We start from the raw sequence: 16,185 nt of genomic DNA on the forward strand, positions 1-16,185 counted from the left end.
GATACTCTGTCCATCACCACCCCCCTTTTTGAATCGTTTTGGCCACTACAGGTGTGGCAGGGTATGCTCAGACATGAGTCCCTTTCTCACTGCACCATTAGGATTCAAGCAACCCGGGCCGAAGACGGCTGTAATGCCAGAAACCGGTCCCCGGAAGCTTGTTTCCTTTCCAGTAAAGAATTGGCTTGGTAGTTTGGTCTGCCCTGTTCCCATGATGCACTGGGCCAGAGCTAGACTAATTTGCATGTAGCCAGGTTCTGAACTGGGATGGTGCAGTGAGCTAAAAAACGGTGATGGATCAAATCCTGATCTTTTGACTGGGTAGGAGTGTTCTGATTAACTCAGATACTCTGTCCATCACCACCCCCCTTTTTGAATCGTTTTGGCCACTACAGGTGTGGCAGGGTATGCTCAGACATGAGTCCCTTGCTCACTGCACCATCAGGATTCAAGCAAGCAGGGCCGAAGACGGCTGTAATGCCAGAAACCGGTCCCCGGAAGCTTGTTTCCTTTCCAGTAAAGAATTGGCTTGGTAGTTTGGTCTGCCCTGTTCCCATGATGCACTGGGCCAGGGTTAGACTAATTTGCATGTAGCCAGGTTCTGAACTGTGATGGTGCAGTGAGCTAAAAAACGGTGATGGATCAAGCCCTGATCTTTTGACTGGGTAGGAGTGTTCTGATTAACTCAGATACTCTGTCCATCACCACCCCCCTTTTTGAATCGTTTTGGCTACTACAGGTGTGGCAGGGTATGCTCAGACATGAGTCCCTTGCTCACTGCACCATCAGGATTCAAGCAAGCCGGGCCGAAGACGGCTGTAATGCCAGAAACCGGTCCCCTGAAGCTTGTTTCCTTTCCAGTAAAGAATTGGCTTGGTAGTTTGGTCTGCCCTGTTCCCATGATGCACTGGGCAAGGGCAAGACTAATTTGCATGTAGCCACGTTCTGAACTGGGATGGTGCAGTGAGCTAAAAAACGGTGATGGATCAAGCCCTGATCTTTTGACTGGGTAGGAGTGTTCTGATTCAGTCAGATACTCTGTCCATCACCACTCCCCTTTTTGAATCATTTTGGCCACTACAGGTGTGGCAGGGTATGCTCAGACATGAGTCCCTTGCTCACTGCACCATCAGGATTCAAGCAAGCCGGGCCGAAGATGGCTGTAATGCCAGAAACCGGTTCCCGAAAGCGTGTTTCCTTTCCAGTAAAGAATTGGCTCGGTAGTTTGGTCTGCCCTGTTCCCATGATGCACTGGGCCAGGGCTAGACTAATTTGCATGTAGCCAGGTTCTGAACTGGGATGGTGCAGTGAGCTAAAAAACGGTGATGGATCAAATCCTGATCTTTTGACTGGGTAGGAGTGTTCTGATTAACTCAGATACTCTGTCCATCACCACCCCCCTTTTTGAATCGTTTTGGCCACTACAGGTGTGACAGGGTATGCTCAGACATGAGTCCCTTGCTCACTGCACCATCAGGATTCAAGCAAGCCGGGCTGAAGACGGCTGTAATGCCATAAACCGGTTCCCGCTAGCTTGTTTCCTTTCCAGTAAAGAATTGGCTTGGTAGTTTGGTCTGCCCTGTTCCCATGATGCACTGGGCCATGGCTAGACTAATTTGCATGTAGCCAGGTTCTGAACTGGGATGGTGCAGTGAGCTAAAAAACGGTGATGGATCAAGCCCTGATCTTTTGACTGGGTAGAGTGTTCTGATTAACTCAGATACTCTGTTCATCACCACCCCCCTTTTTGAATCGTTTTGGCCACTACAGGTGTGGCAGGGTATGCTCAGACATGAGTCCCTAGCTCACTGCACCATCAGGATTCAATCAAGCCAGGCCGAAGACCGCTGTAATGCCAGAAACCGGTCCCCGGAAGCTTGTTTCCTTTCCAGTAAAGAATTGGCTTGGTAGTTTGGTCTGTCCTGTTCCCATGATGCACTGTGCCAGGGCTAGACTAATTTGCATGTAGCCAGGTTCTGAACTGGGATGGTGCAGTGAGCTAAAAAACGGTGATGGATCAAGCCCTGATCTTTTGACTGGGTAGGAGTGTTCTGATTAACTCAGATACTCTGTCCATCACCACCCCCCTTTTTGAATCGTTCCGGCCACTACAGGTGTGGCAGGGTATGCTCAGACATGAGTCCCTTGCTCACTGCACCATCAGGATTCAAGCAAGCCGGGCCGAAGACGGCTGTAATGCCAGAAACCGGTCCCCGGAAGCTTGTTTCCTTCCCATTAAAGAATTGGCTTGGTAGTTTGGTCTGCCGTGTTCCCATGATGCACTGGGCCAGGGCTAGACTAATTTGCATGTAGCCAGGTTCTGAACTGGGATGGTGCAGTGAGATAAAAAACGGTGGTGGATCAAGCCCTGATCTTTTGACTGCGTAGGAGTGTTCTGTTTAACTCAGATACTCTGTCCATCACGACCCCCCTTTTTGAATCGTTTTGGCCACTACAGGTGTGGCAGGTTATGCTCAGACATGAGTCCCTTGCTCACTGCACCATCAGGATTCAAGCAAGCCGGGCCGAAGACGGCTGTAATGCCAGAAACTGGTCCCCGGAAGCTTGTTTCCTTTCCAGTAAAGAATTGGCTTGGTAGTTTGGTCTGCCGTGTTCCCATGATGCACTGGGCCAGGGCTAGACTAATTTGCATGTAGCCAGGTTCTGAACTGGGATGGTGCAGTGAGCTAAAAAACGGTGATGGATCAAGCCCAGATCTTTTGACTGGGTATGAGTGTTCTGATTAACTCAGATACTCTGTCCAACACCACCCCCCTTTTTGAATCGTTTTGGCCACTACAGGTGTGGCAGGGTAGGCTCAGACATGGGTCCCTTGCTCACTGCACCATCAGGATTCAAGCAAGCCGGGCCGAAGACGGCTGTAATGCCAGAAACCTGTCCCTGGAAGCTTGTTTCCTTTCCAGTAAAGAATTGGCTTGGTAGTTTGGTCTGCCCTGTTCCCATGATGCACTGGGCCAGGGCTAGACTAATTTGCATGTAGCTAGGTTCGGAACTGGGATGGTGCAGTGAGCTAAAAAACGGTGATGGATCAAGCCCTGATCTTTTGACTGGGTAGGAGTGGTCTGATTAACTCAGATACTCTGTCCATCACCACCCCCCTTTTTGAATCGTTTTGGCCACTACAGGTGTGGCAGGGTATGCTCAGACATGAGTCCCTTGCTCACGGCACCATTAGGATTCAAGCAACCAGGGCCGAAGACCGCTGTAATGCCAGAAACCGGTCCCCGGAAGCTTGTTTCCTTTCCAGTAAAGAATTGGCTTGGTAGTTTGGTCTGCCCTGTTCCCATGATGCACTGGGCCAGAGCTAGACTAATATGCATGTAGCCAGGTTCTGAACTGGGATGGTGCAGTGAGCTAAAAAACGGTGATGGCTCAAGCCCTGATCTTTTGACTGGGTAGGAGTGTTCTGATTAACTCAGATACTCTGTCCATCACCACCCCCCTTTTTGAATCATTTTGGCCACTACAGGTGTGGCAGGGTATGCTCAGACATGAGTCCCTTGCTCACTGCACCATCAGGATTCAAGCAAGCAGGGCCGAAGACGGCTGTAATGCAGAGAAACCGGTCCCCGGAAGCTTGTTTCCTTTCCAGTAAAGAATTGGCTTGGTAGTTTGGTCTGCCCTGTTCCCATGATGCACTGGGCCAGGGTTAGACTAATTTGCATGTAGCCAGGTTCTGAACTGGGATGGTGCAGTGAGCTGAAAACAGTGATGGATCAAGCCCTGATCTTTTGACTGGGTAGTAGTTTTCTGATTAACTCAGATACTCTGTCCATCACCACCCCCCTTTTTGAATAGTTTTGGCCACTACAGGTGTGGCAGGGTATGCTCAGACATGAGTCCCTTGCTCACTGCACCATCAGGATTCAAGCAAGCAGGGCCGAAGACGGCTGTAATGCCAGAAACCGGTCCCCGGAAGCTTGTTTCCTTTCCAGTAAAGAATTGGCTTGGTAGTTTGGTCTGCCCTGTTCCCATGATGCACTGGGCCAGGGTTAGACTAATTTGCATGTAGCCAGGTTCTGAACTGTGATGGTGCAGTGAGCTAAAAAACGGTGATGGATCAAGCCCTGATCTTTTGACTGGGTAGGAGTGTTCTGATTAACTCAGATACTCTGTCCATCACCACCCCCCTTTTTGAATCGTTTTGGCCACTACAGGTGTGGCAGGGTATGCTCAGACATGAGTCCCTTGCTCACTGCACCATCAGGATTCAAGCAAGCCGGGCCGAAGACGGCTGTAATGCCAGAAACCGGTCCCCTGAAGCTTGTTTCCTTTCCAGTAAAGAATTGGCTTGGTAGTTTGGTCTGCCCTGTTCCCATGATGCACTGGGCAAGGGCAAGACTAATTTGCATGTAGCCACGTTCTGAACTGGGATGGTGCAGTGAGCTAAAAAACGGTGATGGATCAAGCCCTGATCTTTTGACTGGGTAGGAGTGTTCTGATTCAGTCAGATACTCTGTCCATCACCACTCCCCTTTTTGAATCATTTTGGCCACTACAGGTTTGGCAGGGTATGCTCAGACATGAGTCCCTTGCTCACTGCACCATCAGGATTCAAGCAAGCCGGGCCGAAGATGGCTGTAATGCCAGAAACCGGTTCCCGAAAGAGTGTTTCCTTTCCAGTAAAGAATTGGCTCGGTAGTTTGGTCTGCCCTGTTCCCATGATGCACTGGGCCAGGGCTAGACTAATTTGCATGTAGCCAGGTTCTGAACTGGGATGGTGCAGTGAGCTAAAAAACGGTGATGGATCAAGCCCTGATCTTTTGACTGGGTAGGAGTGTTCTGATTAACTCAGACACTCTGTCCATCACCACCCCCTTTTTGAATCGTTTTGGCCACTACAGGTGTGGCAGGGTATGCTCAGACATGAGTCCCTAGCTCACTGCACCATCAGGATTCAATCAAGCCAGGCCGAAGACGGCTGTAATGCCAGAAACTGGTCCCCGGAAGCTTGTTTCCTTTCCAGTAAAGAATTGGCTTGGTAGTTTGGTCTGCCCTGTTCCCATGATGCACTGGGCCAGGGCTAGACTAATTTGCATGTAGCCAGGTTCTGAACTGGGATGGTGCAGTGAGCTAAAAAACGGTGATGGATCAAGCCCTGATCTTTTGACTGGGTAGGAGTGTTCTGATTAACTCAGATACTCTGTCCATCACCACCCCCCTTTTTGAATCGTTTTGGCCACTACAGGTGTGGCAGGGTATGCTCAGACATGAGTCCCTTGCTCACTGCACCATCAGAATTCAAGCAAGCAGGGCCGAAGACGGCTGTAATGCAGAGAAACCGGTCCCCGGAAGCTTGTTTCCTTTCCAGTAAAGAATTGGCTTGGTAGTTTGGTCTGCCCTGTTCCCATGATGCACTGGGCCAGGGTTAGACTAATTTGCATGTAGCCAGGTTCTGAACTGGGATGGTGCAGTGAGCTAAAAACAGTGATGGATCAAGCCCTGATCTTTTGACTGGGTAGTAGTTTTCTGATTAACTCAGATACTCTGTCCATCACCACCCCCCTTTTTGAATAGTTTTGGCCACTACAGGTGTGGCAGGGTATGCTCAGACATGAGTCCCTTGCTCACTGCACCATCAGGATTCAAGCAAGCAGGGCCGAAGACGGCTGTAATGCCAGAAACCGGTCCCCGGAAGCTTGTTTCCTTTCCAGTAAAGAATTGGCTTGGTAGTTTGGTCTGCCCTGTTCCCATGATGCACTGGGCCAGGGTTAGACTAATTTGCATGTAGCCAGGTTCTGAACTGTGATGGTGCAGTGAGCTAAAAAACGGTGATGGATCAAGCCCTGATCTTTTGACTGGGTAGGAGTGTTCTGATTAACTCAGATACTCTGTCCATCACCACCCCCCTTTTTGAATCGTTTTGGCTACTACAGGTGTGGCAGGGTATGCTCAGACATGAGTCCCTTGCTCACTGCACCATCAGGATTCAAGCAAGCCGGGCCGAAGACGGCTGTAATGCCAGAAACCGGTCCCCTGAAGCTTGTTTCCTTTCCAGTAAAGAATTGGCTTGGTAGTTTGGTCTGCCCTGTTCCCATGATGCACTGGGCAAGGGCAAGACTAATTTGCATGTAGCCACGTTCTGAACTGGGATGGTGCAGTGAGCTAAAAAACGGTGATGGATCAAGCCCTGATCTTTTGACTGGGTAGGAGTGTTCTGATTCAGTCAGATACTCTGTCCATCACCACTCCCCTTTTTGAATCATTTTGGCCACTACAGGTGTGGCAGGGTATGCTCAGACATGAGTCCCTTGCTCACTGCACCATCAGGATTCAAGCAAGCCGGGCCGAAGATGGCTGTAATGCCAGAAACCGGTTCCCGAAAGCGTGTTTCCTTTCCAGTAAAGAATTGGCTCGGTAGTTTGGTCTGCCCTGTTCCCATGATGCACTGGGCCAGGGCTAGACTAATTTGCATGTAGCCAGGTTCTGAACTGGGATGGTGCAGTGAGCTAAAAAACGGTGATGGATCAAGCCCTGATCTTTTGACTGGGTAGGAGTGTTCTGATTAACTCAGATACTCTGTCCATCACCACCCCCTTTTTGAATCGTTTTGGCCACTACAGGTGTGGCAGGGTATGCTCAGACATGAGTCCCTAGCTCACTGCACCATCAGGATTCAATCAAGCCAGGCCGAAGACGGCTGTAATGCCAGAAACTGGTCCCCGGAAGCTTGTTTCCTTTCCAGTAAAGAATTGGCTTGGTAGTTTGGTCTGCCCTGTTCCCATGATGCACTGGGCCAGGGCTAGACTAATTTGCATGTAGCCAGGTTCTGAACTGGGATGGTGCAGTGAGCAAAAAAACGGTGATGGATCAAGCCCTGATCTTTTGACTGGGTAGGAGTGTTCTGATTAACTCAGATACTCTGTCCATCACCACCCCCCTTTTTGAATCGTTTTGGCCACTACAGGTGTGGCAGGGTATGCTCAGACATGAGTCCCTTGCTCACTGCACCATCAGGATTCAAGCAAGCCGGGCCGAAGACGGCTGTAATGCCAGAAACTGGTCCCCGGAAGCTTGTTTCCTTTCCAGTAAAGAATTGGCTTGGTAGTTTGGTCTGCCGTGTTCCCATGATGCACTGGGCCAGGGCTAGACTAATTTGCATGTAGCCAGGTTCTGAACTGGGATGGTGCAGTGAGCTAAAAAACGGTGATGGATCAAGCCCAGATCTTTTGACTGGGTAGGAGTGTTCTGATTAACTCAGATACTCTGTCCATCACCACCCCCCTTTTTGAATCATTTCGGTCACTACAGGTGTGGCAGGGTATGCTCAGACATGAGTCCCTTGCTCACTGCACCATCAGGATTCAAGCAAGCCGGGCCGAAGACGGCTGTAATGCCAGAAACCGGTCCCCGGAAGCTTGTTTCCTTTCCAGTAAAGAATTGGCTTGGTAGTTTGGTCTGCCCTGTTCCCATGATGCACTGGGCCAGGGCAAGACTAATTTGCATGTAGCCAGGTTCTGAACTGGGATGGTGCAGTGAGCTAAAAAACGGTGATGGATCAAGACCTGATCTTTTGACTGGGTAGGAGTGTTCTGATTAACTCAGATACTCTGTCCATCACCACCCCCCTTTTTGAATCGTTTTGGCCACTACAGGTGTGGCAGGGTATGCTCAGACATGAGTCCCTTGCTCACTGCACCATCAGGATTCAAGCAAGTCGGGCCGAAGACGGCTGTAATGCCAGAAACTGGTCCCCGGAAGCTTGTTTCCTTTCCAGTAAAGAATTGGCTTGGTAGTTTGGTCTGCCCTGTTCCCATGATGCACTGGGCCAGGGCTAGCCTAATTTGCATGTAGCTAGGTTCTGAACTGGGATGCTGCAGTGAGCTAAAAAACGGTGATGGATCAAGCCCTGATCTTTTGACTGGGTAGGAGTGGTCTGATTAACTCAGATACTCTGTCCATCACCACCACCCTTTTTGAATCGTTTTGGCCACTACAGGTGTGGCAGGGTATGCTCAGACATGAGTCCCTTGCTCACTGCACCATCAGGATTCAAGCAACCCGGGCCGAAGACCGCTGTAATGCCAGAAACCGGTCCCCGGAAGCTTGTTTCCTTTCCAGTAAAGAATTGGCTTGGTAGTTTGGTCTGCCCTGTTCCCATGATGCACTGGGCCAGAGCTAGACTAATATGCATGTAGCCAGGTTCTGAACTGGGATGGTGCAGTGAGCTAAAAAACGGTGATGGATCAAGCCCTGATCTTTTGACTGGGTAGGAGTGTTCTGATTTACTCAGATACTCTGTCCATCACCACCCCCCTTTTTGAATCATTTTGGCCACTACAGGTGTGGCAGGGTATGCTCAGACATGAGTCCCTTGCTCACTGCACCATCAGGATTCAAGCAAGCCGGGCCGAAGACGGCTGTAATGCCAGAAACTGGTCCCCGGAAGCTTGTTTCCTTTCCAGTAAAGAATTGGCTTGGTAGTTTGGTCTGCCCTGTTCCCATGATGCACTGGGCCAGGGCTAGACTAATTTGCATGTAGCCAGGTTCTGAACTGGGATGGTGCAGTGAGCAAAAAAACGGTGATGGATCAAGCCCTGATCTTTTGACTGGGTAGGAGTGTTCTGATTAACTCAGATACTCTGTCCATCACCACCCCCCTTTTTGAATCGTTTTGGCCACTACAGGTGTGGCAGGGTATGCTCAGACATGAGTCCCTTGCTCACTGCACCATCCTGATTCAAGCAAGCCGGGCCGAAGACGGCTGTAATGCCAGAAACTGGTCCCCGGAAGCTTGTTTCCTTTCCAGTAAAGAATTGGCTTGGTAGTTTGGTCTGCCGTGTTCCCATGATGCACTGGGCCAGGGCTAGACTAATTTGCATGTAGCCAGGTTCTGAACTGGGATGGTGCAGTGAGCTAAAAAACGGTGATGGATCAAGCCCAGATCTTTTGACTGGGTAGGAGTGTTCTGATTAACTCAGATACTCTGTCCATCACCACCCCCCTTTTTGAATCATTTCGGTAACTACAGGTGTGGCAGGGTATGCTCAGACATGAGTCCCTTGCTCACTGCACCATCAGGATTCAAGCAAGCCGGGCCGAAGACGGCTGTAATGCCAGAAACCGGTCCCCGGAAGCTTGTTTCCTTTCCAGTAAAGAATTGGCTTGGTAGTTTGGTCTGCCCTGTTCCCATGATGCACTGGGCCAGGGCAAGACTAATTTGCATGTAGCCAGGTTCTGAACTGGGATGGTGCAGTGAGCTAAAAAACGGTGATGGATCAAGCCCTGATCTTTTGACTGGGTAGGAGTGTTCTGATTAACTCAGATACTCTGTCCATCACCACCCCCCTTTTTGAATCGTTTTGGCCACTACAGGTGTGGCAGGGTATGCTCAGACATGAGTCCCTTGCTCACTGCACCATCAGGATTCAAGCAAGTCGGGCCGAAGACGGCTGTAATGCCAGAAACTGGTCCCCGGAAGCTTGTTTCCTTTCCAGTAAAGAATTGGCTTGGTAGTTTGGTCTGCCCTGTTCCCATGATGCACTGGGCCAGGGCTAGCCTAATTTGCATGTAGCTAGGTTCTGAACTGGGATGCTGCAGTGAGCTAAAAAACGGTGATGGATCAAGCCCTGATCTTTTGACTGGGTAGGAGTGGTCTGATTAACTCAGATACTCTGTCCATCACCACCCCCCTTTTTGAATCGTTTTGGCCACTACAGGTGTGGCAGGGTATGCTCAGACATGAGTCCCTTGCTCACTGCACCATCAGGATTCAAGCAACCCGGGCCGAAGACCGCTGTAATGCCAGAAACCGGTCCCCGGAAGCTTGTTTCCTTTCCAGTAAAGAATTGGCTTGGTAGTTTGGTCTGCCCTGTTCCCATGATGCACTGGGCCAGAGCTAGACTAATATGCATGTAGCCAGGTTCTGAACTGGGATGGTGCAATGAGCTAAAAAACGGTGATGGATCAAGCCCTGATCTTTTGACTGGGTAGGAGTGTTCTGATTTACTCAGATACTCTGTCCATCACCACCCCCCTTTTTGAATCATTTTGGCCACTACAGGTGTGGCAGGGTATGCTCAGACATGAGTCCCTTGCTCACTGCACCATCAGGATTCAAGCAAGCCGGGCCGAAGATGGCTGTAATGCCAGAAACCGGTTCCCGAAAGCGTGTTTCCTTTCCAGTAAAGAATTGGCTCGGTAGTTTGGTCTGCCCTGTTCCCATGATGCACTGGGCCAGGGCTAGACTAATTTGCATGTAGCCAGGTTCTGAACTGGGATGGTGCAGTGAGCTAAAAAACGGTGATGGATCAAGCCCTGATCTTTTGACTGGGTAGGAGTGTTCTGATTAACTCAGACACTCTGTCCATCACCACCCCCTTTTTGAATCGTTTTGGCCACTACAGGTGTGGCAGGGTATGCTCAGACATGAGTCCCTAGCTCACTGCACCATCAGGATTCAATCAAGCCAGGCGGAAGACGGCTGTAATGCCAGAAACTGGTCCCCGGAAGCTTGTTTCCTTTCCAGTAAAGAATTGGCTTGGTAGTTTGGTCTGCCCTGTTCCCATGATGCACTGGGCCAGGGCTAGACTAATTTGCATGTAGCCAGGTTCTGACCTGGGATGGTGCAGTGAGCTAAAAAACGGTGATGGATCAAGCCCTGATCTTTTGACTGGGTAGGAGTGTTCTGATTAACTCAGATACTCTGTCCATCACCACCCCCCTTTTTGAATCGTTTTGGCCACTACAGGTGTGGCAGGGTATGCTCAGACATGAGTCCCTTGCTCACTGCACCATCAGGATTCAAGCAAGCAGGGCCGAAGACGGCTGTAATGCAGAGAAACCGGTCCCCGGAAGCTTGTTTCCTTTCCAGTAAAGAATTGGCTTGGTAGTTTGGTCTGCCCTGTTCCCATGATGCACTGGGCCAGGGTTAGACTAATTTGCATGTAGCCAGGTTCTGAACTGGGATGGTGCAGTCAGCTAAAAACAGTGATGGATCAAGCCCTGATCTTTTGACTGGGTAGTAGTTTTCTGATTAACTCAGATACTCTGTCCATCACCACCCCCCTTTTTGAATAGTTTTGGCCACTACAGGTGTGGCAGGGTATGCTCAGACATGAGTCCCTTGCTCACTGCACCATCAGGATTCAAGCAAGCAGGGCCGAAGACGGCTGTAATGCCAGAAACCGGTCCCCGGAAGCTTGTTTCCTTTCCAGTAAAGAATTGGCTTGGTAGTTTGGTCTGCCCTGTTCCCATGATGCACTGGGCCAGGGTTAGACTAATTTGCATGTAGCCAGGTTCTGAACTGTGATGGTGCAGTGAGCTAAAAAACGGTGATGGATCAAGCCCTGATCTTTTGACTGGGTAGGAGTGTTCTGATTAACTCAGATACTCTGTCCATCACCACCCCCCTTTTTGAATCGTTTTGGCCACTACAGGTGTGGCAGGGTATGCTCAGACATGAGTCCCTTGCTCACTGCACCATCAGGATTCAAGCAAGCCGGGCCGAAGACGGCTGTAATGCCAGAAACCGGTCCCCTGAAGCTTGTTTCCTTTCCAGTAAAGAATTGGCTTGGTAGTTTGGTCTGCCCTGTTCCCATGATGCACTGGGCAAGGGCAAGACTAATTTGCATGTAGCCACGTTCTGAACTGGGATGGTGCAGTGAGCTAAAAAACGGTGATGGATCAAGCCCTGATCTTTTGACTGGGTAGGAGTGTTCTGATTCAGTCAGATACTCTGTCCATCACCACTCCCCTTTTTGAATCATTTTGGCCACTACAGGTGTGGCAGGGTATGCTCAGACATGAGTCCCTTGCTCACTGCACCATCAGGATTCAAGCAAGCCGGGCCGAAGATGGCTGTAATGCCAGAAACCGGTTCCCGAAAGCGTGTTTCCTTTCCAGTAAAGAATTGGCTCGGTAGTTTGGTCTGCCCTGTTCCCATGATGCACTGGGCCAGGGCTAGACTAATTTGCATGTAGCCAGGTTCTGAACTGGGATGGTGCAGTGAGCTAAAAAACGGTGATGGATCAAGCCCTGATCTTTTGACTGGGTAGGAGTGTTCTGATTAACTCAGATACTCTGTCCATCACCACCCCCTTTTTGAATCGTTTTGGCCACTACAGGTGTGGCAGGGTATGCTCAGACATGAGTCCCTAGCTCACTGCACCATCAGGATTCAATCAAGCCAGGCCGAAGACGGCTGTAATGCCAGAAACTGGTCCCCGGAAGCTTGTTTCCTTTCCAGTAAAGAATTGGCTTGGTAGTTTGGTCTGCCCTGTTCCCATGATGCACTGGGCCAGGGCTAGACTAATTTGCATGTAGCCAGGTTCTGAACTGGGATGGTGCAGTGAGCAAAAAAACGGTGATGGATCAAGCCCTGATCTTTTGACTGGGTAGGAGTGTTCTGATTAACTCAGATACTCTGTCCATCACCACCCCCCTTTTTGAATCGTTTTGGCCACTACAGGTGTGGCAGGGTATGCTCAGACATGAGTCCCTTGCTCACTGCACCATCAGGATTCAAGCAAGCCGGGCCGAAGACGGCTGTAATGCCAGAAACTGGTCCCCGGAAGCTTGTTTCCTTTCCAGTAAAGAATTGGCTTGGTAGTTTGGTCTGCCGTGTTCCCATGATGCACTGGGCCAGGGCTAGACTAATTTGCATGTAGCCAGGTTCTGAACTGGGATGGTGCAGTGAGCTAAAAAACGGTGATGGATCAAGCCCAGATCTTTTGACTGGGTAGGAGTGTTCTGATTAACTCAGATACTCTGTCCATCACCACCCCCCTTTTTGAATCATTTCGGTCACTACAGGTGTGGCAGGGTATGCTCAGACATGAGTCCCTTGCTCACTGCACCATCAGGATTCAAGCAAGCCGGGCCGAAGACGGCTGTAATGCCAGAAACCGGTCCCCGGAAGCTTGTTTCCTTTCCAGTAAAGAATTGGCTTGGTAGTTTGGTCTGCCCTGTTCCCATGATGCACTGGGCCAGGGCAAGACTAATTTGCATGTAGCCAGGTTCTGAACTGGGATGGTGCAGTGAGCTAAAAAACGGTGATGGATCAAGCCCTGATCTTTTGACTGGGTAGGAGTGTTCTGATTAACTCAGATACTCTGTCCATCACCACCCCCCTTTTTGAATCGTTTTGGCCACTACAGGTGTGGCAGGGTATGCTCAGACATGAGTCCCTTGCTCACTGCACCATCAGGATTCAAGCAAGTCGGGCCGAAGACGGCTGTAATGCCAGAAACTGGTCCCCGGAAGCTTGTTTCCTTTCCAGTAAAGAATTGGCTTGGTAGTTTGGTCTGCCCTGTTCCCATGATGCACTGGGCCAGGGCTAGCCTAATTTGCATGTAGCTAGGTTCTGAACTGGGATGCTGCAGTGAGCTAAAAAACGGTGATGGATCAAGCCCTGATTTTTTGACTGGGTAGGAGTGGTCTGATTAACTCAGATACTCTGTCCATCACCACCCCCCTTTTTGAATCGTTTTGGCCACTACAGGTGTGGCAGGGTATGCTCAGACATGAGTCCCTTGCTCACTGCACCATCAGGATTCAAGCAACCCGGGCCGAAGACCGCTGTAATGCCAGAAACCGGCCCCCGGAAGCTTGTTTCCTTTCCAGTAAAGAATTGGCTTGGTAGTTTGGTCTGCCCTGTTCCCATGATGCACTGGGCCAGAGCTAGACTAATATGCATGTAGCCAGGTTCTGAACTGGGATGGTGCAGTGAGCTAAAAAACGGTGATGGATCAAGCCCTGATCTTTTGACTGGGTAGGAGTGTTCTGATTTACTCAGATACTCTGTCCATCACCACCCCCCTTTTTGAATCGTTTTGGCCACTACAGGTGTGGCAGGGTATGCTCAGACATGAGTCGCTTGCTCACTGCACCATCAGGATTCAAGCAAGCTGGGCCGAAGACGGCTGTAATGCCAGAAACCGGTCCCCGGAAGCTTGTTTCCTTTCCAGTAAAGAATTGGCTTTGTAGTTTGGTCTGCCCTGTTCCCATGATGCACTGGGCCAGGGCTAGACTAATTTGCATGTAGCCAGGTTCTGAACTGGGATGGTGCAGTGAGCTAAAAACAGTGATGGATCAAGCCCTAATCTTTTGACTGGGTAGTAGTTTTCTGATTAACTCAGATACTCTGTCCATCACCACCCCCCTTTTTGAATAGTTTTGGCCACTACAGGTGTGGCAGGGTATGCTCAGACATGAGTCCCTTGCTCACTGCACCATCAGGATTCAAGCAAGCCGGGCCGAAGACAGCTGTAATGCCAGAAACCGGTCCCCGGAAGCTTGGTTCCTTTCCAGTAAAGAATTGGCTTGGTAGTTTGGTCTGCCCTGTTCCCATGATGCACTGGGCCAGGGTTAGACTAATTTGCATGTAGCCAGGTTCTGAACTGTGATGGTGCAGTGAGCTAAAAAACGGTGATGGATCAAGCCCTGATCTTTTGACTGGGTAGGAGTGTTCCGATTAACTCAGATACTCTGTCCATCACCACCCCCCTTTTTGAATCGTTTTGGCCACTACAGGTGTGGCAGGGTATGCTCAGACATGAGTCCCTTGCTCACTGCACCATCAGGATTCAAGCAAGCCGGGCCGAAGACGGCTGTAATGCCAGAAACCGGTCCCCTGAAGCTTGTTTCCTTTCCAGTAAAGAATTGGCTTTGTAGTTTGGTCTGCCCTGTTCCCATGATGCACTGGGCCAGGGCTAGACTAATTTGCATGTAGCCAGGTTCTGAACTGGGATGGTGCAGTGAGCTAAAAAACGGTGATGGATCAAGCCCTGATCTTTTGACTGGGTAGGAGTGTTCTGATTAACTCAGATACTCTGTCCATCACCACCCCCCTTTTTGAATCGTTTTGGCCACTACAGGTGTGGCATGGTATGCTCAGACATGAGTCCCTTGCTCACTGCACCATCAGGATTCAAGCAAGCCGGGCCGAAGACGGCTGTAATGCCAGAAACCGGTCCCCGGAAGCTTGTTTCCTTTCCAGTAAAGAATTGGCTTGGTAGTTTGGTCTGCCCTGTTCCCATGATGCACTGGGCCAGGGCAAGACTAATTTGCATGTAGCCAGGTTCTGAACTGGGATGGTGCAGTGAGCTAAAAAACGGTGATGGATCAAGCCCTGATCTTTTGACTGGGTAGGAGTGTTCTGATTAACTCAGATACTCTGTCCATCACCACCCCCCTTTTTGAATCGTTTTGGCCACTACAGGTGTGGCAGGGTATGCTCAGACATGAGTCTCTTGCTCACTGCACCATCAGGATTCAAGCAAGCCGGGCCGAAGACGGTTGTAATGCCAGAAACCGGTCCCCGGAAGCTTGTTTCCTTTCCAGTAAAGAATTGGCTTGGTAGTTTGGTCTGCCGTGTTCCCATGATGCACTGGGCCAGGGCTAGACTAATATGCATGTAGCCAGGTTCTGAACTGGGATGGTGCAGTGAGCTAAAAAACGGTGATGGATCAAGCCCTGATCTTTTGACTGGGTAGGAGTGTTCTGATTTACTCAGATACTCTGTCCATCACCACCCCCCTTTTTGAATCGTTTTGGCCACTACAGGTGTGGCAGGGTATGCTCAGACATGAGTCCCTTGCTCACTGCACCATCAGGATTCAAGCAAGCCGGGCCGAAGACGGCTGTAATGCCAGAAACCGGTCCCCGGAAGCTTGTTTCCTTTCCAGTAAAGAATTGGCTTGGTAGTTTGGTCTGCCCTGTTCCCATGATGCACTGGGCCAGGGCTAGACTAATTTGCATGTAGCCAGGTTCTGAACTGGGATGGTGCAGTGAGCTAAAAAAAGTGATGGATCAAGCCCTAATCTTTTGACTGGGTAGTAGTTTTCTGATTAACTCAGATACTCTGTCCATCACCACCCCCCTTTTTGAATCGTTTTGGCCACTACAGGTGTGGCAGGGTATGCTCAGACATGAGTCCCTTGCTCACTGCACCATCAGGATTCAAGCAAGCCGGGCCGAAGACAGCTGTAATGCCAGAAACCGGTCCCCGGAAGCTTGGTTCCTTTCCAGTAAAGAATTGGCTTGGTAGTTTGGTCTGCCCTGTTCCCATGATGCACTGGGCCAGGGTTAGACTAATTTGCATGTAGCCAGGTTCTGAACTGTGATGGTGCAGTGAGCTAAAAAACGGTGATGGATCAAGCCCTGATCTTTTGACTGGGTAGGAGTGTTCCGATTAACTCAGATACTCTGTCCATCACCACCCCC

Source organism: Lissotriton helveticus, chromosome 7 (assembly GCF_964261635.1).
Source record: "Lissotriton helveticus chromosome 7, aLisHel1.1, whole genome shotgun sequence".
NCBI lineage: Eukaryota > Metazoa > Chordata > Amphibia > Caudata > Salamandridae > Lissotriton > Lissotriton helveticus.